The sequence below is a fragment of the Periplaneta americana genome, chromosome 4 (genome assembly GCF_040183065.1).
Source record: "Periplaneta americana isolate PAMFEO1 chromosome 4, P.americana_PAMFEO1_priV1, whole genome shotgun sequence".
In the NCBI taxonomy this organism is placed as follows: Eukaryota; Metazoa; Arthropoda; class Insecta; order Blattodea; family Blattidae; genus Periplaneta; species Periplaneta americana.
In genome coordinates, this window is record NC_091120.1 from 33961644 (window position 1) to 33983869 (window position 22226).

At 36.8% G+C, this 22226-nt stretch overlaps 1 long non-coding RNA gene across 1 annotated transcript in view; it reads right to left on the bottom strand.

Annotated features, from left to right (window-relative positions):
- LOC138697690 (uncharacterized) overlaps positions 1-22226 on the bottom strand; it is a 420021-nt gene that overhangs the window by 215162 nt on the left and 182633 nt on the right. The window contains exon 2 of the long non-coding RNA XR_011331598.1: positions 17283-17382. This is a non-coding gene — a long non-coding RNA (uncharacterized lncRNA). The remainder of the gene's footprint in view (positions 1-17282; positions 17383-22226) is intronic.

The window sequence follows — 22226 nt, forward strand, 5'->3', positions numbered from 1 at the left end:
TTTTCCATGTCTTAACTGAGCTTCTGGTACAGCGAAGTGATGGATTGTTTGTATTCGCGGTTGCAATACGAGATTTATGATTAATATGGACGTGGATGCTTCTGTCAGGTGGAACAACCTTCTCCACACAGAATGGTCAAGCTGTCTTCCAAGCACGTGGCACAGAGTCCGTCTCTGTTACCGTAGCTCTTCAAGGTAATTTGGGCGGGCAACACGTCTCGTACGCAGTATAATTGTCCATTTCATAACAGTTATAATCTTCTGCTGTGTGAACCGCGCCCGATTTGGAGAAACTGTACATGCTCAGGAAGTTTGCTTTGGATTTAAGCGTTAAGTGAATTGCTTAATATATACTTTATGAGTATAATTACAGGTAATCTTGCGCTGAAATTTGGTATATTGACTAGAGAAGGCATATTCAGCGCGGGAACTTCTATTCTTTAAACGAGATGCAACAGTGACGTAGAACCTAAGAATATTATTCAGGCACACGCTTAAAACGTTAAAAACATAAAATTTACTCTGTCACACGTTAAAAGTGTTAAAATTGTTAAAAAGGTATTTACCTTCGACAGACGGCCCGTTTCGACGCTATTTGTCGAAGGTAAATACCTTTTTAACAATTTTAACACTTTTAACGTGTGACAGAGTAAATTTTATGTTTTTAACAAAGTGTTAACGAGAACTTTAATAAATGACTTAAAACGTTATTTTAAATTTAATTTCATTTTATTTTTTGCTTTGATATATCTCGTTGGCCGGCAGAGAGTAACAGGTCACTTATGACTAGGAGGCGGATATTGATGACCTAAAAATCTACTTAAAATGATCACTAAAATTCCCTTAAACTTATAGAAAAATTACATAAAATGAAAAGAAAATGACATTTAAATATTATTCACCGTACTCGCACCACAACTTCTTAAAAATTAGCACCTTGTTTCAATGACTGTCCTGCAAATCTCGGAGAGAGGTGGCAAATTCCTGGAATTTGGCTAAGATAAAGGAAACGAACATGCAACAAAATGAAGGTTTTAAGGGAAAACTATAGATTTTAATCAGGATTTACAATGTGTTTCAATCAGGCGTGATCCATATCAGTGCCTTCATTCTCCGTCTCCTCCTCCTTCCGCGCTTCACTTTCGTTACCCGAACTTCCAGATGAGGGAGTGTGAATGACAAAACAAACTGTGGGTGCAGCGTGCAATTTTTGTGTAAAAAATATTGTCTACTACAGTAGACATCCCTTCCGAACCATGTTGAGAACACAACGTTGTGTCCAGGACATGGTGAAAGTTTCCCCCCTTCCAAACATAAATTCTAAAGACATCCTCATACCGATAAAAGAACAGTAGCGGTCAAAGTCCTCACTTAAACTAAGCTGCTGTCAAGTATTTTATATTACTTCCGTTGTGTGAAGTGAGGGATGGACTTTAGAGTCTGTTCCGAACTATAAAGCTCAAACTTCACGTTATTCACTTATTCAGTAGGTAATTACTACTGACCTATTTGGTTAGAAAATGATTTAACAGACCTATCGGTAAAGAAGAAAGTAAAATGCATTCCAGATGATCTTAAATTTCTCCAGAGTACAAAAATGACCAAAATATTCCGAAAATATATATATAAATGACCTATTAGTTCAAAAACGTCGAAAAATGCAAAAGATGCAATATAATACATTACTTTTTTACGTAGATATTAATATAGAAATGATTTCTATATTAATAGGCATCGTCCTAATGTGAAAAATAAGAAGATGACTTTTCATCAACATCCGCCCCCTACTTATGACAGTTGGAACAGATAGATGACGATTGTACTGTGCAGAGAACATAGTGAAAATTCGAGAGGTAAGTTTTTCTCAAATTTGTAAATGCATATTTCATGTCCATATTTGAACAGCAAATAGTTTCACGTGATTATGGAATGGAGAAAAATGTTTCACAACATAATATGTCCTTTAGCAGACCTTACGTTCTTTACTCCTTCTGAATTGTTAATATTCTCATAAATTGTATTTTTTAGGTAATCGAAGACACCGGGTCTCGAACCCTAGTTTCCAGCTTTAGGTACTAGCGCTTTATCCACTAAGTCACATCGGATTCAAGTTCCGATGCCGGATTGAATCCCTCTCATTTTTAAGTTCCACCTACTGTGTTCCCCTTTGTCGGCCTACCCTCGTGTACCGTGTCACAGTATGTGTGACAGTAGACGCAATGTCCAACCACAAGGACAGAGGTGCACTCATTACGAGTGACTAAGTGGCCGGGGTCCGACGGAACATGGCGTCGTCTTTTTTTTTTTATAATTTATTGATCGATCAGCGCATTTAACGCTATACAGATCATTTCTAAATAAAATATAAATACAGTACATGACACTGAATTGAGGGCAGCCTGGATTGGGCTCCTCAATGAACAAAAATAATTGTTAATAAATAATTATTTACATAGGTTGGTGTGATGATAAATTTTGATTATAATATGAGGTCCATTGGAAGTCGGCTCTTGATTCTGGTGAGAAATGTGGACTTCCTTCCGAGAGAGTAATGGATGGCGCCTGGAACATTTTCTAGGTTGTTATAGATCTTCTTAGCTTGTGAATGAATAAACTGTTTGATTGTGTCAATACCAGTTTCTCTGTGTAGTTGGCTGTTACGGACAAACCAAGGAGAATTGAGTGAAATTCGTAGGACTTTATTTTGAAATGACTGGATGCGTTTAATTTCACTTATTGCAGCTCCTCCCAGACAGGACAGGCATTAAAGCAGTAGAGGTCGTAATAGAGATGTGTAAAGTAGCATGCAATTTTGTAGCTTTAGAGATGATTTCTTGTTGAGGAGCGGATATAATTTAGTGACTCTTGAGTAGGTCATTTAAGTTTGTTGTTGATATGATGTTTCCATGACAGACGGCGATCTAAGTGCACTCCAAGATATTTTACAGCTTCATCCTTTGGTTTCCACGGTATCACGTTGGTTGAAAGATTTATGCATGGAGGATTAGCAGGACGACACAAAGTAAATACCATTGCTTCGCATTTATTGTAGTTCAGTGCGATGCGCCAATTTTCAATCCAAGGGCATATGATGTTTAAGGCTTCCTGAAGGTGATTTGAGGCTATGTTAATGTTGCGATGGGTTGCATAAATAGCTGTATCGTCTGCATACATAGCAATTTGTGCAGTTGGTGCGCCGTCTTGAATCACAAAGTGATTACTTACGCATTGTCATTACTATCATGTACCGAAGTACATAGGGTTTCAGTGCAGTAATTCTGCGTTTCCAAATGGTGAAGAATCAGTATTTTAATGTCATGATGGACAAGTGTTAATTGTCATACACTCTGACGTCATTTCATACATCCATTACCTGAATCGCTGTCCTTTTTTAGCAGTGTTCATAACGTATCTTGTATGTCGAGAGGAAATGTGACATCGTATGTAGAAACCATTTAATTCACTAATCCTAGTGTTCGATAAAACTTTATTCCCATACAGTCATCAAGGACACTAGCGTTTATTGTCTTTATACGGCGCATATGAAAAGGTTATGTTGCTTTAATATTCTTTAATAACAGATCTTTATGGCAAAGCAAGTCAACGAAGTTAAATCTATAATCCGGTTTCGCATATAAAGCAAATTTTAACGACTCTGCAAATATGTTGTTTGTCTGCAGCTTGTCCAGAATTTCAAGTTTACATGGAAAAACGATCCAAGTATATCTATATTATCGTAACACTATAAGCAGAAATAATGCCTGGTGTATATAGGCCCCAATAAACGAGAGCTGTCTTACTTTTCTCTATCAGAAAAATGAGCACTTCAGAATATTTCCTTCATTATAATTAATCTTATTTCATTTTGTAATGCACCTTGATTATATTTTTATACTATCTTAATGCATATTCACGCTTTTGCCTTCTCAAGAAGGCTTCCGAGCACAAGCTTTAGCTTTTTCGATTTGAGCTAATTATGAACTAAGCTAGGTTATGATTTTAAATGTATTATTATTATTATTATTATTATTATTATTACTATGAAATTAAGAAGAGCAGGAAAGTATTTCTTCGTATTATTTAGAAGAATATTAAAATTGAAAGTCTTTTAAGGGAAGCATTATTTTTTATTGGGTTATTATACGACGCTGTATCAACATCTAGGTTATTTAGCGTCTGAATGATATGAAGGTGATAATGCCGGTGAAATGAGTCCGGGGTTCAGCACCGAAAGTTACCAAGCATTTGCTCGTGTTGGGTTGAGGGAAAACCCCGGAAAAAAACCTCAACCAAGTAACTTGTCCCGACCGGGATTCGAACCCGGACCACCTGGTTTCGCGGCCAGACGCGCTGACCGTTACTCCACAGGTGTGGGGAAGCATTATGACGTCACAAAAATCGACTTAGAGATTTTCGCGGAAATGGTTCTTAGCCTTATCGTCTTTCTGTGTACAGCAATTTCTCTTAACCTACTACTTGGATTTTGTTCATATTCAATACCTATAAGTCATCTTTCGTTGGAATGATATAAGCTTACATAACATATAATAATATTTGGGATAAAGTTAATAAGGTTTTAATTGAAACTGAAACGCAAAATGGTGATGAACTCGAACAAGTAGGCTAATTTTGTTTGTTTGGAGAAAAATTAAATGATCATATTATGTCCTCATGCCCCATGGCTTGGAGAAATTAATCATTATACTGTACACAGAATTGGAACGTGGGTAGCGTCGCGGTTAAGGCGTAACGTTGCAAAGTCGAGAGGTCGTGGGTTCAATTCACGATGTGGTCATGGATTTTTCGATTGATCTAATCTTTCCTGCAGCACTTGGGGTCTACTCAGCCTCTAACAGAAATGAGTACCAGGGGCATTTTCTTGGGGGTAAAGACGGCGAGCACGTAGCACTAACGCCATAAATCCCGATTGTCTGTAAAGGTGGGAGCCTTAACCTCTCGTCACCTTCTGAGCCGATTTGGCCTGTCATGGGGTTGACATTAGCTTTACTGTACACATAATTCGTTCCAAAACTGTTCATACTCCAAAAACAACCATACCTGAAAATACTGACTTTAACGAAGAACGTTTCACTGTCGTAGTATAAGCATCCCTTGACATAAAATACTACATTTATTACGCGTGAGTGAACTAAAGTAAAGTTTAAACATTTTAACATACATGCCATTTTAGATGTGAATTTCCTTAAAAGGTATTACAAATTATTAGGCCTACAAAATACCGGTACAGTATAGTCACTTTATGTAAATTTATGCTCGACCATGCCGAAATGTAGTAATTATACACCTTGTAGCAGTCCTTTAATGCATGTCATTATTCATAAAAGTTCAGGGTTTCGATTATTCTCGGATATGCAATCGAAAGACAACTAGCGAAACGTCACGCAGGCTGGAAATTCAATACTGTCGCAGAAGGTTATGTTCTGTTACTATAATAATTAGCGTTAATATTCAAATAAATTCAATTTGTCATCTCGTTTCTCAATGTCGAATTCAATTTCAAGGTTATATCAAGATTAACGTTTATCTTACTCTCTAGATTATATCAAGGTCGTCGACATTCGTTTCCCACAAAAAATCAATACTTTCGCGTCTGCGCACATCTCACAATTTATGAGGTAGGCTATTGCACTCACATAACAATAACATGAATACTTATGAATAATTTCAAGTTAGAAATATGGTCGAGTATAAAAAGTCGTATGAAACTTGCCTATAATGGTAATTAAGACGCTCGTATGAAAATTATGAAACTCGCTTGCGCTCGTTTCATAAACATTCTCGCGTCTTAATTACTACCATTATAGGCTCGTTGCATAATGTAGTATTATAAAAAGAAATAATTATATAAGATACCTAACTAATCTGTAAAGTTTATAAATTAAGTCAAGTGTCTTAGTTTGTAATTAATAAGGTAAAGATATACTACAGAGTCTATCCATTATAAAGGCCCAAAGGGTAACGGAAGGTTACGGCTCTCATCTTTTCTCGACAATCGACATTAGTAGCAATGCTTGCCGCCTTTCCCAAGAAAATAACTTTGGTAGTCATTAAATTTCTGTTAAAGACTGAGTAAACCCAGAAGCATAGTGCGAAGGAGGGATTAGATCAGTGGAGAAAATTCATGATTCCATCTCTAATCGAACCCGCGACCTCCCGGCTTACAATGCAATGCCTTAAAACCGGTGCAATGGGATTATAGAGGTTGCATTTTTATATAATTCTGAAAGTGGAAGTTCATATTTTTATTTGCGTGCATAATTATTAAACTTACCAACTCTAACTCATATAATTATTTCATGTCCTTCTTGAATAGAATATTCGTGAACCTCTATAATGTTAAATTATTCCGGAAAAAAATCGTATTAGTTCTAATCGATTATTATGAAACTGTAAGTCTTCAATTTCGCATACTATAACATTTTACTATTGGTTTTAATTTTTATTTTAATTAGGTATTTGATTTCTAATTTTGAGCCATTTCTTGCAATACCTCCTTATTGCCAATTTTTGTTACTAAATAAAGTATTTAATTCGTAAATTTTAAGTCATCTCTTAGTATAGCTATTTATTGCTTCTAAAATAATATGTTTAATAGCTATTATATATATATATATATATATATATATATATATATATACACACACACACACACACACACACACACACACACACATCTTCCTATAACCATTACAGGTTGCCATTGACAAAGAGTACCATGACACAATAAATATAGAGAAATGCCTTGAGGCTTTATGAAACATATTTTTGTTGTTACAGTGAAAAATAAATTGAAATAGATTGAAACACAAAATAATATATGAAATAGGCTATCTCTTTGTTGTTACCTATTGCTTTAAAAAGAATGTGTTTAACTCGTAATTTTAAGTCAATTTTTCTACTATTGCTTCACTGTTTACATTTGTTTTTAAATCTTTTGTATTGTCCCTACTATTATATATTGCCCTTCAAGAATTTCGTTAGTTATAAGTCATTACTTGTGTTATTATTTTAATTATTGTACTTATTCCTGAATCACGTATGTAACTTGTAACCGTAAATCATTGCTTGTAATATCCTTTTATTACTCTTAACTGTGTCATTGTTCATGAAATAAGTATTAATTTGAAAGTGAAAGTCAAACTTTGTTATATTAATGTACTATTGATTATCTTTTTAAGATCGTGTATTTACTCTGAAACGGTTAGACATTCTTGTATATCTTTTGCATTGATTATTCCTCAAACATCTCATTAATCTGTAACAGGATCCATTCTTTCATTAAGGTGCATTCTTCTACATAATTCATGTGAATTGTAACTGTGACCACAATTTTATATTATAATTTTACTATTGTTTATTGGTTATAAAATATGTATTTTGATACCAACTATAACCCTAATATAAATAATAAAAAAAGTATGTCTTTTCAATAACAGTTTAAAAAATAAAATATAAACCGTAATGACATTCGTATAAGAAAAACAGATTTAAATGTTACATGAGGCGTGAAACATATGAGTATGTGTTACCTTCGTAGCCTAATTCTTTTGAGTATGTAATACACAATAGCATGTGTATTTTATGGTCAAAGATGTAACATTTTAAACATGAAAAATCGTACGTCACTTAACTTTCAGGAAGTGACAAAAGAAAGTTTATGTATATACAAACACATAGCAACCAAACGAAGATGACCGGTTGACCGCAAAATCATGTAACAAAACAGGAAATGTCTCGTATTAAGTAACAATTCAAATGCGGTTCTGTTTCCATTTTACAGGTATTTGTTAATTAAAGAAAAATACTTGTTGTAACGATAGTAACTTATACTGCATTATCAAGCATAAAAAGTCGTAGTTAAGCCATACTCTTCCTACTTAAAAAGCTCTCTCCTCGACGCTGTTTGTCGAAAGAAAAAAGTGAAAGAAGCAGCTTGTAAAACTGTCCGATGCGCTGAAATTCGAGACTACTAAGTAATCGCCTTCATTTTATGACAATGTAAGAATGCAACCCAGGTTCTTTTGAGAAAAATCTGACAGTCCGCAAGTCGTTTTTACTATCCTTGGGTTTTTCCATTGCTGATTGAGTACACTTGTATGAACACGGAATAAAGTCCTGTAACAGAGACAGTTTGGAATTGAACGGGTTAAATCAGCTGCTTGTCTATGCGGATGACATGACTGTGTTAGGAGAAAATCCACAAACGATTAGGGAAAACACGGGAATTTTACTTGAAGCAAGTAAAGAGATAGGTTTGGAAGTAAATCCCGAAAAGACAAAGTATATTATTATGTCTCGTGACCAGAATATTGTGCGAAATGGAAATATAAAAATTGGAACTTTATCCTTTGAAGAGGTGGAAAAATTCAAATACCTGGGAGCATTAGTAACAAATATAAATGACACTCGGGAGGAAATTAAACACAGAATAAATATGGGAAATGCCTGTTATTATTCCGCTGAGAAGCTTTTATCAGCCAGTCTGCTGTAAAAAAATATGAAAGTTAGAATTGATAAAACAGTTATATTACCGGTTGTTCTTTATGGTTGTGAAACTTGGATTCTCACTTTGAGAGATGAACATAGGTTAAGGGTGTTTGAGAATAAGGTGCTTAGAAAAATATTTGGGGCTAAAAGGGATGAAGTTACAGGAGAATGGAGAAAGTTACACAACGCAGAACTGCCCGCATTGTATTCTTCACCTGACATAATTAGGAACATTAAATCCAGACGTTTGAGATGGGCAGGACATATAGCACGTATGGGCGAATCCAGAAATGCATATAGAATGTTAGTTGGGAGGTCGAAGGGAAAAAGACCTTTGGGGAGGCCGAGACGTAGATGGGAAGATAATATTAAAATGGATTTGAGGGAGACGGGATATGATGATAGAGACTGGATTGATCTTGCTCAGGATAGGGATCTATGGTGGGCTTATGTGAGGGCGGCAATGAACCTTCGGGTTCCTTAAAAGCCAGTAAGTAAGTAAAAATTAATCCCACGGTTACGGGAGAAATGTCTTGTACGAACTCGGAATGGAATAGTGCATAATTTCGAGAATATCTTTCCAATAAGCAGAGCTGAAGTTGGTATCGAAACTGTTAAGTTGTGTGAGCTTGGACTATATCTCTACTGAATGAAAAGTAGTAGCGCAGCTCTCAAAGTCAGTGAACCAGAACGACAAATTTGTACAGCAGCATGGTAACCAAACTTATGCTCCAATCGTCCACGACATTAGAACAAAAAAAAAAAAAACAATAAATGAATAATTAAAAAAAAAAACAATAATTTGTAATTATAAACTTCGTAACTTTCCACTCTAAAATAATTTACCCATACACATAAAAATAACATACAAATGATACAATAATTATGATTCTAATCTCATTATAACAAATAATAACGAACATTTTCATTTTATCGAAAAAATGCTCTTTCTATGTTCAGAAAAAAAAACAATATTTTTACTTTGAAAATATTCGTTCTACGTCACAAGCAAATCTGAAATATGATACAGTATTTATTACTATCATCAGATGAACAACTATTTTGTGAATGTAATAGTGTATCCTCTGTATGTGACATACAATATTAAACCCATAAATGTTTTCAAGAAAATTTTTAATTTCTACTGTAATGACAGCAGGAAGTTTCGCGACTACATCGTCACGCTGCGGCTGTGAAGAAACATTTGCCGCACGTGACGATGTAGTCGCAAATATTATTCTTCCTAGAACTATGTAGTTTCACATCCCCTGTGAAAACTCAGTTAATGTTAATAATAATAATAATAATAATAATAATAATAATAATAATAATAATAATACACAAAATTAAAAACACCGAGAATGTAAATTGTAAACAATTTTAATAATGACCCCCTCCCCTTAACAAAATTCTGCGTAAGCCAAACAGAATCCAGTTTTGCGATATGTATGTTTTTTTTTTTCCGTTGTTGGTAACTCTATAGCATCTACTAGTGCTTTATGGTTGTGCTAACAGATGGAGTTATAGGTCTCGCAAGCAGGGAATACCGACGGAAGGAATGCGAATGCGAATGAAACAATACGATAAGGAAAAGAGGGCGACGGGAAAGGTCACGAGATAGCTTGAATGATATTGAAGAGTACAGTAGGAAGAGAAATGACATCGATAGAATCAGTTTTGCGTTGTGATAGTTACATTACCACTTAATTTGTTCCATTGCAAGTGAATACGTGTCTTGTATCGCAGGGTATTATTATTTCATTCGTAAATATATGTTGCGCATTTAACTTCGAATTTTTTTTTGCTACGTTCTTTATTTCCACAGCGATGTCCTCATTTGTTCATCTTCTTGGAAGAGATAGTACTTCCATCAGCCCGTACCTCTCGTCCCCTTGGCGTGCCTTCATATACACGTCAAATCAGACAGCAACGCCACCATTGCTTTTCGCTAATCGTTCCATGCGCGAGCTATACTTGTCAACAATGTGACAGTGAAACGCGTGTTCAGGTTACTGCCCAGCGAGTCCTGATGTATTTTTATAATTTGATGATCGGTTAATTAATATTAACCCGGCACACTCACAATCATACAAATTTCCAGACTCTGTACACCCAGGTAATTTTTCTTCTTGAAGAAAAATTCACCGAGAGCGGAGCCCGGTAATCGAACCCGGGATCTCTAGACCTGGAAGCCAGCATGCTGACCAACAGACCACGGAGGCAGTCGAATCTATCAGTTACAGAAACTTTCTGCGTGATGCCCATACTACTACTAATAAAACCTCGCCTCCTACTGGTAATCGTCAGTCACGTGACTTTAGATACACCGGTTCTTAATAATCCTCAATCACTGTCTCCTCACTTAGAGCGTATTCCGAATCTCAGCGCTGAGCAATCTGATGGCATCACGGTATTCCGAATTTCACCGATGGAGTCACTGATGCTCCACCGGTGTCGCACCGGTGCCATCAGCTTGCAGAGGTGGTGGCAGTCTCCATCAGCCGCCATCAGTGAATCTGATTGGTTCTTGTATAGGGCGGGAATTAGCAGACGAATGACATCAGGCACCGTTGTGTCATGGCGGTGTGTTCTGCTTTAGTTCTGCTGTATTGTATTGTATTGTTTGTATTTGCTAACATTCATGGTATTCATACATTGCTTCACAGCTAAAATATGGAACAAATCAAAAAACTAAGTACTATTACAAAGTCTTAATTTATAGTCACAGTCTAGATGAAATATATACAGAAGAGATTTACAATATAGTCTACTAGTACAACACAAAGTTTTAGTATCAATTTCATGAAGCGTTGTTGAATGTCATGAATTCACCTACAGAATAGAAGGCGTGAGAAATTAGATACTTCTTTAATTTGGCCCTAAATAATCTTATGTTTTGAGTTTCATTTTTTATATCGATAGGGAGGCTATTAAAAATTTTTACTGCCATATAACGCACTCCTTTTTGATAGCACGATAGACTTGCCGATGGAGTATGAAAGTTTTTTTTGACGTGTATTTAGCTATGAACTGTTGAATTTTTAGTATTGTTTATAATGAACACAACGTAAAAACAATATGTTAATGGCTTATGAGCGAACATGTCAACGGACCAGTTATTACTACCGGTTCAAGAAATAAATTGTTTATGCTCTCTTTTCTGTGAACGAGATGGCAGTACGGAAATTTCGCAAAAATTTGCTAGCGTAGCACAGACAACAACTTATACAGTCGCCATGACAGCCATCGATCCTTCCAGCAGTTTTGTTCCTAATTCGCTGCAGCGTGACGTCATTGTCCACCGGTCCGGTGAGATTCGGAATACGCTGGATATTTGGATGTTGGCTATTTTGAAGTGTAGTACCTGCCGCTTGTAGTATGATGAAATGGTCTTGTTCCTGTTTTATTCAAAGCTGAAGACGTGCAGTACACTGTAGTATATGGGCAAATAAGAAAAGGGCGGCCTTGGCGCGGCCTTTCAAAAGTGAAGATGAGCCTCACATATCTCGAGGTCTAGCCTAGTGCTTGAGTTTTGCAACCGTCCTTCTCCCCCTTGCAGACGAACACTGCGAAGATGAGGAGGAAGACGACAAGTGCGTAGTGTGGAATGTATGAGCGGCGTAAATCACTCTCACTTTCACAACAAGCTGTGAGAACAGGCGTGACCCACATCGACGCGGGTGCGCCAGGTCGGCTGCCGGACTTTGTCGAAACGTCTTCCCAGAACTGGATCCCATACCGCTCTGTGATATGTGCATCTCCACGATTGGAATCTCCGGTCTGGATCTTGATAGGCTCAGAGAGACGAAAGATAAACACTTACCGCCGGCCTTTCTCTTCGGTGTTGACTTATTCAACATTATTTTCAACCACAGTGGTAATTTGCTTGCTGAATTATGTACTTATCACTACAATTAACACCTTCCCTCTTGCCGACCACTGACATCCCTGCCAGGTTTGTATAAGAGAACAAACATTCAAGAGTTGTGGAGTTCTTTGGACATGTGGTCAGTCAGGATGGCGCAAGCTCTTTGCACTAGGCAGACTAAGACAACACAAGGGATATACAACAGGTTCTTATATAATAAAGCCTATACTATCACTTACTTACAAATAACGTTTAAAGAACCCGGAGGTTCATTGCCGCCCTCATATAAGTCCGCCATCGGTCTCTATCCTGAGCAAGATTAATCCAGTCCTTAGCATCATATCCCACCTCCTTCAAATCGACTTTAATATTATTCTTCCATCTACGTCTCCGCCTCCCCAAAGATCTTTTCCCCTCAGGTCTTCCACTCTATATGCCTTTCTAGATTCACCCATATGGCCTACGTGCTACATGTCCTGCCCATCTCAAACGTCTGAATTTAATGTTCCTAATTATGTTAGATGAAGAATACAATGCCTGCAGTTCTGCGTTGTGTAACTTTCTCCATTCTTCTTAACTTCATCCCTCTTAGTCCCAAATATTTTCCTAAGCACTTTATTCTCGATCACCCTTAACCTTTCTTCCTCTCTCAAAGTCAGAGTCCAAGTTTCACAATCATACAGAACAATAGGTAATATTATAAATACTTTATAAATTCTGACTTTCAGTTTTTTTTTTTTTTTTTTTTTTGAAAGCAGACTGGACGATAAAAGCTTCTCCACCGAATAAAAGCAGGCATTTCCCATATTTATTCTGCGCTTAATTTCTTCTGGAGTGTCATTTCGATAGTGTTCCGGTAAAGTTTTTTTTTTTTTTTTTTTTTCACTTGGAGGTTTGTTCCCCAGGTAAATACGCAAGTTAAATTCTACAATTGGGTGTGCAAAAAACAAAACAACACTAGCATTTGATGTGTTTTATTTGTGTAGAAAATTATTTGCAATAAGGCTTCAAGTTTTACTTTCATTTATCTCGAAAGTTATTTTTATGACTTATCTCCCTTTATCTAAACACCATCGATTGTTACTGTTGCTATACTATTACTACAAGTAGAAACAGGACCCTTAACGTTCTTATTCAATCACTACTCAAATGATTTATCGATCGATTTTTAGACAATTTAACAATTAATACCGCTCTTTCCTGAAAACATTTTCTGTCCGAAATTGACATTATAAAATAACTCAAAGGAAAGAGCCCCGTTAAGTAGGCTACTCGTAAGTGATAGTCCTGTGACTTCCCCATTAGGACGAACTTGCGACACATTCACTAGAGCGGACAGCTTAGTATTCGGCTTTAATTTGGCAATATTTAAATTTTATCTTTTGTAAACATTTTCCTCAGATAATGAATGACCATAGTCTATAACACGATGAAGCTGTAACCAACAGTCCCGACAAGTACTCTAGCCGTCTGTTGACTTCTTTGTACGTCCAGTATTCTTGAATAAAAGTAATAATTTCAGCTCACCCAGTGCAAATTCTATTATCTGAGCTTCTCTGTCCATCTTTAATTCGGCACAGGAGAAACCTTTAATAGCTAACAATAATTTCAGCTCATCCCTTGGGGATTTCATTGTCTAAGGTTCCCTCTTCATCTCGGTGAAATTCGCTATTACAGAAACGTTTCATTATTGCTGTCCCAGCATTGTAAGTAGTTTTCACTCATTACTGTTACCTACGTATTTCCGGAAATGTGTATTTGAAAAAATGCAATCGGAAAAATTATGTTTCAAGGAAACATGTTTTCGGAAAATTGGCTTCGGAAAAATGAATTCGAGAAAATGGTCATTCGGAAAAAAGTCCATTCGAGACTCTGGATTCGTATAAACAGACTGGAAGAGTTGGATATTTCTACATCACGATGGAAAAATACTTCCACGTGTAAACTTAAAAAGTGAACAAATTACTCAATCCATTCCACTTTAACAATCGTCATATAAAACAGCCTGTTTGTTTTCAGTATTCACAGATATTTCCTTCAGTGATAGCCATTCCTCCATCGTTTATATTCCTCGCATGTCAGATGTAACAAAAAATGAAACCGAGGTGTTACATTACATACAGTTTCACAGATCTCTGCACTTAATTTGGAGTGTTGTAAGTACGTTGTCATATGTACGAGTATTTATTTTTTTAACTTCGTAATGGCTGTTCAAACATGACACGTATTGATAGGAATGGAGACGTAACACCTTCACGTACCGTTTCTAAAATAATAATAATAATAATAATAATAATAATAATAATAATAATAATAATAATAATAATAATAATAATAATATCTTCACGTTTAGTTTTCATTTAATGAATTATGGTAGTTGAGAAGTGGTTTAGATTGGAATCTTTCCACAGTCCAGAATGCTAGAAAACATCATTCGTCCTCAGTTGAATAAGGAGAAAGGATATTGCCCATCTTATACATTAGGCTGTCACTTGGTTTGAATGGACATTTGTAATGATCTCAGCGAGTGGAATTTCTTCATCTCGTACTTTGTAACGGAATACAAAATACCGTGTTTTTAAGTATTTCTTAGAAATGATGGAAGTCCAATCCTAAACTTTTCCTGGTGAATAGGCAACAATTTAGTTTCTCCTTTAAAATGTACAGTCTGGTACATTAGGGAGGACATAAAACAGAATCCCTGTAACAAATTATATCAGAAGTTATAACAAAAGTGATTTCAGGTCCAAAATGATGTTAAATCACATCAGTTTTGTTTCATCGTTTTAACCCGAGTCACACGGGGATAGTTTACAGGAGTCAAGTGCTTGAAGCCTATAAACTTGATGCTATATTTGTGATCACACTGAGACATTAAACTTGAAACCATGCTTGAAAAAAAGCACGCGCTGAATGTTGTATTCGTAGTGGTGTTTGAATTCTTGTATTCTGCTATAGTTAATAAAAATCAATAGTGAACTGGCATTTTTAGTTTGGTGAAACTGAAGATGCCACCAGCACATATTAAAGCATGTGTGCAGCTAATTGGAGCCTTGTTATTGTATGAATTACAAAATATTCTTGAAAAAAAGGAAAAGAGAACATGGGTTAAGAAATGGATTCGTAGAAGAATTATGCACGGTGCATCTAATATCTTGTTGAAAGAATTAGCTGAAGAAGATCCTGCAGAATACAGGAAACCTTCAGAATGAGTCCTGTTTTAAGGGTTATTAACTTTTTTTGAACCACTTCTACATCTATGTTTTCGAAACCTTGTTCCATGAGTTCACTGACTAGCTTCTGGAATAATAATTTCCGCTTGTTTTTATTGAGCTATTCTTTGTCACGTATATTCCATACAAGTTCACACTTCTCATACACTTCCAAAAACTTTATGATATCGTTGGAATTCCACTTAGGGGCGCTCATTATTAATAATTATTAATTTACTTCGACAATAGGCCTAAAACTACAAACTTTCTACTTGCCAAGTTGCTACAAGTTCGCATTCACACGCGGGAAGTGGTGGAGTCAAGTTGGTCACGTGACGGGAAAGTGGACACAAAAGTTGACGGGTCGTCAACTCAAATTCTGCTTGACCGCGAAGTCACAACTTGACTGTCTCGACCATATCACACGGGGAAAGTTGAAGGAAAGTCGACTTGCTCCAAGCACTTGACTCATGTAAACTATCCCCGTGTGAATTAGCCTTTTACGGACAAAAGAAGTCTCACTGTCACATAGCAACAACTGAATAAAAAAATGAATTGTGTTGTGCACGTAACGGTAACACTTTGAGATCTAATGTGGGCAAAAAACAGTCCTTCTGGAATCTACTTACAGATTATTTACTTACTTACTGGCTTTTAAGGAACCCGGAGGTTCATTGCCGCCCTCACATAAGCCCGCCATTGGTCCCTATCCTGAGCAAGATTAATCCAGTCTCTACCATCATATCCCACCTCCCTCAAATCCATTTTAATATTATCTTCCCACCTACGTCTCGGCCTCCCCAAAGGTCTTTTTCCCTCCGGTCTCCCAACTAACACTCTATATGCATTTCTGGATTAGCCCATACTTGCTACATGTCCTGCCCATCTCAAACGTCTGGATTTTATGTTCCTAATTATGTCAGGTGAAGAATACAATGCGTGCAGCCCTGCGTTGTGTAACTTTCTCCATTCTCCTGTAACTTCATCCCTCTTAGCCCCAAATATTTTCCTAAGAACCTTATTCTCAAACACCCTTAATCTCTGTTCCTCTCTCAAAGCGAGAGTACAAGTTTCACAACCATACAGAACAACCGGTAATATAACTGTTTTATAAATTCTAACTTTCAGATTTTTTGACACAAGACTAGATGACAAAAGCTTCTCAACCGAATAATAACACGCATTTCCCATATTTATTCTGCGTTTAATTTCCTCCCGAGTGTCATTTATATTTGTTACTGTTGCGCCAAGATATTTGAATTTTTCCACCTCTTCGAAAGATAAATCTCCAATTTTTATAGTTCCATTTCGTACAATATTCTGGTCACGAGACATAATCATATACTTAGTCTTTTCGGGATTTACTTCCAACCCTATCTCTTTACTTGCTTCAAGTAGAATTTCCGCGTTTTCCCTAATCGTTTGTGGATTTTCTCCTAACATATTCACGTCATCCGCATAGACAAGAAGCTGATGTAACCCGTTCAATTCCAAACCCTCTGTGTTATCCTGAACTTTCCTAATGGCATATTCTAGAGAAAAGTTAAAAAGTAGAGGTGACAGATTACTTACAGATAAATTAATAACAGTTATTATGTTACAGCAATTTTACTTTGTATACCAAGCAGATCACCCAGTACATAGAAGATCTTAAAATATTCTATGCTCTCAGAAAAAGTTTACAACTCACATACATTGGATGTTTTTGGTGTCCACGAGTAGAAGGTCAGAATAGCTTCCACACTTCTTCATTCCGTATTTGGAGATCGGAAATAATCGAAGGATGTAGCATGTCTGCAAAACACAATGAACAATTTTCACATAAAATTATTTATGTGTGAACTATCTGCCTTATAACTGTCATGCACGAAAAAATTATAGCTTGAAGTTTCCTTTGCTACATAAATAAATAAAAACTTTAAAATTTTCAAAGAGTCCCCTTAATGGAACGAAATACATACTAAGGAAACATTAATACAACTTAATACAAAATTAAATATATTGATATATGCCTATGATAAGGTAATGGTATCTAATTCGGAAGAAATATACAACGAGGAATATTTCTCTTAAACAATATTGTGAAATACAGGGTTGTTTCCGATCTCTGATAACGAATTTGAATGGCATCATGTGTGTCAGGACAGCTGAATTGTGGCGCGAGGTGACACACCAGTAGTGAGTGATTTCATAAGCAGAGTGCACGGCGACTCACAGCAGAAATTCCCAAGAAAATCAAGCCTTTTTGGGAGGAGTATATATCACGACCCTTTCCAATGCCAAGTACAGTTAAGTGGAAATAAAAGAAGCCTGCAATAAACGAGGTTTCGTTATTTCCAAGAAAGGCATCTTCTGTGTACTTAATAAAATTGGTAAAGCTCAATGGAACTAATTTGTATTATCTCGTGGGGTGCGGCAACTTGTGACGGGGATGGATTTGCTTGCACTCTGGAATTAATCCCATCCGAGTTTTGCCAGTTTTAGGTACACACAAGATGCCTTTCTTGGAAATAACGAAACCACGTTTTTTGCAGGCTCCTATGATTTTCACGTAACTGTACTTGGCATCAGAAAGGGTTCTTATGTACCCCTCCCAAAAAGGCTCGATTTTCTTGGGCATTGCTACTGTGATACACCGTGCACTCTGATTATGAAATCACTCACTACTGGTCTGTCACCTCGCGCCACAGTTCAGCTGTCGTGTGACTCCTGACGCACATGATGTCATTCAAATTCGTTATCAGAGATCGGAAACAACCCTGTACTCTTTAATGAAAAATCCGTCAATTTATCAATCATAAAAGTTTTATTACACTTTAGGTTCGGACAAACGTTTTCACATGTCGAGCATCATCAGGTCTATGTTTGAGCGAATATGCTGGCAGATGACATGAAATTAGATTGTACACATGACACGAAAATTTCATCTTATGTCGTAAGCTTTGATTGTGTAGTGTGGTGTTCATGAATTAAATTCCAAGTTTGTTAAAACATTATACAGGGTGTTAAAAATATCCAATATTTTAGGTGATAGTATGCATCGAAACATGGAAAAAAAATGTCTAATAAACATGGGTCCTACAACACATACTTTCTGAGATCTGAACACTTGTTCATAGGAGGTGCTCAATGTGACGTCCATTCATGGCAATGCATTTTTCTGCCCTAAAATACAGCAGGCTACCAGATAATCATACCGTAGTTGGCACCCCTTGCATGGAATACCGATACATCGCAAGGGATACTGAAAAGAAAAGTTTGGTTGCAGATATGAGCGGGGTTCAGCAGAGATGGTGTTGTGAATTTTCGTAATCAGCATGTGTGGGCTGATGAAAATTCCCAGCACTTGAAGAAACAAGGCATCAGCACCGATTATGAATCAACGTATGGGCAGGCGTTCTTGGCGATAGATTAAGGGCCATACGTGCTACCACAGTGATTAACTGGGGCTCGTTATCAGGATTTTCTAATTAACGTATTGCCTACCTTGCTGGAGTATGTACCATGTCAGAAAAGACTACAGATGTAGTTCATGCATGATGGCACACCAGCACATTTTTTCCGCAATGAGCGTGAACACCTGACGCTGACATTTCAGGACCGCTGGATTGATCGGGGAGGCCCCACACCTTGGCTTGCTCTTTCCTCAAATCTAAATCCCCTAGACTTTTGGTTATCAAGAACAACCAGGTCAATTTCAAAGAGTGCGTGATTCCTTACGCCGAAGGACAGAGGAATGCATTGCCATGAATGGACGTCACATTGAACACCTCTTATGAATAAGTGTTCAGATCTCAGAAAGTATGTGTTGTAGGACCCATGTTTATTAGACATTTTTTTCTTGGTTTGATGCATACTAGCACCTCCTAAAGTATTGGATACTTTTTCTTTAACACCCTGTATATCAATTTTATACACATTAGAAGAAAGATTGTAGTAGGAGACGAAGATTATTATATGTTTCTTTATTCAGTTAGTTTATGAAGATGAAAGAGATTTTTAGATCAAAATTATAACATTTCAACAAATATTAGAAATACTGAACTAAATTTCCAAACTAAACAACATTTAAAAAAAGGCACAATACTTAAAATATATAAAACTCCAGGAGTTCAGCAGTTCCAACACTGCTGTATGCAGCGAAACCTGGGCCATCGGAAAACAAGACTTGCCAAGAGATGACTATTATCCTAGATCATATATGTAACAGATAGGTCGGCCTTAATAGGCTTCGACGTTAACAAATTTTGTCAGACGATGAAAGAGTAATGGAACGGAGAAAAATTCTCTCCGGCGCCGGGATTTGAACCCGGGTTTTCAGCTCTACGTGCTGATGCTTTATCCACTAAGCCACACTGGATACCCACCCTGGCGTTGGACAGAATCGTCTCAGTTTAAGTTCCAACTCTTGGGTTCCCTCTAGTGGTCGCCCTCTGCACTACGTCATAGATGTCTATAAACGTAGGACTGAAGTCCACACATGTGCTGAGGTGCACTCGTTATGAGTGACTAGTTGGCCGGGATCCGACGGAATAAGCGCCGTCTTAAATCACGAAGTGATTTACGCATATCATATATATTATTTTAATGTACCGAAGTACATAATTATGATATTTCCATGCAGATATCATATGTACTTCGGTACATTAAAATAATATAACTTTTGTCAGGTTTACTACGCTGCCATCTAGTTGTTACATAAGGAGTCACGTCATAATTCCCATTTGAATTGCATTAGCGACTGTACTGCCATCTCGTGTTCGTTTACGGCGGACGGGTGGCGATCCTGGCGGTTGTTCTCTTCAAAGTGCTGCCGATGAATTATCTGTTACTTATATGATCTAGGCTATTATCCATCCTATGTTCTGAATACGGTTCTTCACTAAAAACTCCAAATAGATGTTGAACAAGGTTGCAATGTATTATTTGTAAGTTCTGCGACAATTATCATCTTAAATGTTGGAAAGAATGTCGCCTGAAATCTCAGAGGTTAAGAGTGAGATGATCTAGTGACATTTCTCCTTGAGTAGGAAAGGTCTGGATGGCCTAATTCAAGGCGAGGTCTCTGTTAGGAAAAGTATCCATAAAAGAAACCTTAGCCGTCACAGATGGCTCTGATGTATTTTGAACGGAAGATTTATTAACAAAAAGGTGTCCAAATTTATTGTAAGAAAACAAAGGTCTTTGGTACTCATAACAAATTGCATACTGTGACCACGTGACCAGACTGCACTGTATGTGACATTCGTTCGATTAGATGTCCCCATGCCCCGTCGTCATGCTCCTTACTCCAAACTGCAAGAACAGACGCTCTGTTTTTGTACACTGCAATTGCCGAGATGATGTAACTGTGTTCCACATTTGAGGAACAACGCACAAGGCGATAACACCACACAACGACATCTCCTGCTCTTCACACTGAAACATTGATGAAGCCTCTACACCAGGTAACATTATTTCCCTTTAAAATTTCTGCACCAAGTAGAGTCCACAAACTATTACTGCACAATTTTAACATATCAAAGAAGAATTCGGTGTTCTACAGTTTGAAAAATGGAATCGGTTATTTGCGAAACCACACATGTCCTTAACTAGTCTATAAGTTTTGAGAAAACTACAAAAAAAAAAAAACACTCTGCAACTTATACAGTAAATATTGGATGTAAGTTTTTATCTACTTAGTGTGAAGTTTTCATATGAATTGCAATATCTCACAATATTTTAAAGTAACTTTTAATTATATTTGAGTCACCGGCGTTGCTCAGTCGGCTGAGACGCTTGCCTGCCGACCCGAACTTGCGCTCAGGTGTGGGTTCGATTCCCGCTTAGGCTGATTACTTAGTTTGATTCTTTCCGAGGTTTTCACCAACCGTAAAGCGAATGCCAGGTATCTTATGCCAATAAAAATTTTCAATAGCCTAGTCTTTCTGAAGACATTAGGGCCCGTATTCATAGACATTCTTAGCGCGGGCTTTTGTTGGATGATCAGCGAATTAAAGTTTTTCGTATTCATAAACCAGTGTTAGCGATATGATATATGAATCCTGTACACGTAATCAGTCGATAGCCGGGGCTAGTTTAGCACGTTTTTAGCGCGGGCTAGCGAAATGTTTATGAATAACACCCTAAGAATCTAACCAAGACCTAGTCTTTCTCAAGACATTAAGGGTGCTATTCATATAAATTCTCTATCCCGCGCTACGAGCATGCTAAACTAGCCCCGGCTATCGACTGATTACTTGTACAGGATTCATATCATATCATATCATATCATATCATATCATATCATATCATATCATATCATATCATATCATATCATATCATATCATATCATATCATATCATATCATATCATATATCATATCATATATCATATCATATCATATCATCATATCATATCATATCATATCATATCATATCATATCATATCATATCATATCATATCATTATATCATATCGCTAACACTGGTTTATGAATACGAAAAAGTTAGTTCGCTGATCATCCACCGGAAGCCCGCGCTAAGAATGTCTATGAATATGGCGCTAAGAATCTGACCAAGACCCTGCATTAATTAAGGTAAAATTTAAAAAATACTTAATATCTCACCTTTCTATTCTGTAGATGAATTCTTGACATTT